The sequence below is a fragment of the Lepidochelys olivacea genome (genome assembly GCF_965140295.1).
Source record: "Lepidochelys olivacea isolate rLepOli2 genome assembly, chromosome: 1".
NCBI classification, from domain to species: domain Eukaryota; kingdom Metazoa; phylum Chordata; order Testudines; family Cheloniidae; genus Lepidochelys; species Lepidochelys olivacea.
Genome location: NC_140411.1, coordinates 158,301,060 through 158,303,749, shown reverse-complemented (window position 1 = coordinate 158,303,749; position 2,690 = coordinate 158,301,060).

Genomic DNA, 2,690 nt, shown 5'->3' with positions numbered 1-2,690 from the left:
TGGTGATCCAAGTAAATAAATATACCAGTGTAAAACTGTTTTTCCATGCTTATTCTTGCGAATTACTGCTTCCTTCCACTATTATCCAGGATATAAGTCATTTCTAGTCACTTCACTGGCCACGGTGGTAGTGTTTTACATTCTTCCTACATGATTGTTTAGCATCAAAAAATCTTTTTGCTGTTGCTGCTTTTATTGCCTCTTTTTATTTGTTTATTTTGGTGTCTCCATGTCTTGCCTGTGTTGCAAGATGTCAAAAAAGATAAAAAGTATTAAAGGAGCAAAAGAGCCGGGGACACATACCAGTCGTGGCACTCTGGATTGTTTCTCCTTTTTTAAAAAAACCCTTATTTTCTCAAATCAAATGCTGGTTTTAGGGGCCTCTCCCCTGGTGTTGAGAACAGGCTGCATAGAAGGGAGAAACCAAATAAATGAGGAAAGAGCAAATGTTAGGAGAGCTAAAAGGATTATAGGTGGATAGGGACTGTTAAAATAATGAAATCTTACATGATTGAGAACAAAGTTCTACATGGTAGCAGTATCAGCATATGGTTACATAGGCTGACATTACCCCATAATTGCTGCCCCATTGCTTACGGTTTCTTGTGTGTCTTGTCTCTAGACTGTGTGCTCTTCAGGACAGGAACTGTTTACCATGGGTCTGCACAGCAGCTACTGGAAATGGATCTTAGCACTGTAAGGCCACCTCGGTTATCTCAATAGTATCTAAGTGTGTGTGTGTAAGGATTATAAGCCACAATTGTATATAATATTAGCCACATTGTTATTAAGGTAGCCTTGATCTTGCCCCTAAATTTGTGTGCCGGCAGTTCTTGGATGCTAGTTTTGAAAGTTTGGAAAAGGTAATACAAAGGATTACATCTGTGGAGGGAGAGCTATGCTTTTGTATTACCCATGCCAAAAACATTTACATTTATAAGTGCAGTATTTTTGTGCAACTATACAGCACAGGCAACACAATGAAACCAGATTTCTCTGTGGAAGTGCCTGGAGTACTTTCATCAGGTGTAAAGCCAGCTTCTGCACCAACCACTCCCTGCGTAGGGGGTGGTGCAGTCATCCATTCCTTTATTCCTCAATTGAGCTAAGACAGAGCTATCAAAATAAACATATTTGTCCTGCTTAAGTTGTCCAGTAACCTTTTGTGAAGTGCTCATATAGCGTGGTAATAAGAGTGATACTGAAAGCTGAACAGAATGAGTCTGGTAAGCTCAACATTAGGCCTAATATTTCCTCCTGTTTAGCCCAGTTTATGTGATTTTGAATGTGGGCAGACAACTATAAAGGATTTAGGCCTTGAACCTGTGAAGACTAGTGTATGCTCAACTGTATGCACAAGTGCTATTGAAGTCAATGTGGCTACCCACTTGCCTACATTTTGCAGGATCAGACTTTGTCTACACACACTTGCACCAGTTTAAAGGTGTAGTTTTAACCCAATTTAGTTAGATCCATGCAACTATCTTTGTAGCTGTGCTTATTTAATTTTGAATGTATATTTTATCTTAATCCTGTAAAAAACAGATTTAAGCTAAACCCATATCTACTTAAACTGAAATAAAATGTTTAAGGGTCTAAAATAGCTTTAAGCTGGTGCAAGTTTGTGTTTTTTCTTCCTATTTCCCTCTTCTGATCTCCTATGTAAAGTGCTTTGATGAGAGGTGTTACGGAAGATATAAGTACAGAATTATTATCTTTAAGTCAGTAGGTTGGACTTCAAGGAGCAGGAATTGAGGGGGGGGGAGAGTTGTAAGGGTTTTGGCAGCATCTCTGTGGCATTTCTTCTCTCTGCATAAGAAACAAAATATCCATGGAATATTTTTAAGGGACTTTCCACAAAATGTACAGACGGTCTTCTGGTTTCAGAGGGAAAAAAGAATATTTTGTACAAGAGAAGCTGCAGTGAAGGGGGTCCTGAGCCTCTGCATAAGGGGCATGTTGAACATATTTGGCCTAACATCTCTGGTCTGTGTGTTGATCTTTGCTTCTTGCTGCACATCACTTCTGTGCCACATTTACCCTACTACTGGGCTTCTGCTGCCTGGGTTTATTTTAGCTGTAATAGTGAACTAACAATTTTACCAAAACCTGAGTATTCAAAAATTGTGAGATTTAAAAAAGAAATAAGGTATTTTTGGATTTTTATTTGTCTTCTAATCTTTGAACAATGCAGGAACAGTCAGCTAATGTTTTCAAGCTTTTCTCTGCAACCAAGAAGGCAAGAAACCTCTGTTTTAAAAAAACAAACACCCAACAAAAAGCTGGGGTTCTGTAGGTATATGATTTCAGGAGCTGTGGCTTCAAGGAAAACAGCAACTATGAGACCTAGCACCCCAAATTTGAGCTTAATCGTAAATCCCATGAAAATGTGTCTTGGTTGTGGGCATTTTTGAAGGAGGGGTCTGAATGGTTAGCACCAAGTTTCAATGTGAATAATTATTAAAATTCATTTAAATTTATACAGCGCTTTTTGCAAAGGCAGGTCGGGATGGTCAGTGATCTGAGGGTCTGATCCTGCAACTACTGCTGGGCATCTAGCACTTGCTACCCGGGATTGGGGTGACTAGACGTCCCGATTTTATAGGGACAGTCCCGATTTGGGGGTCTTTTTCTTGTATAGGCTCCTATTACCCCCCGCCCCCGTCCGGATTTTTCACCCTGGCTGCCTG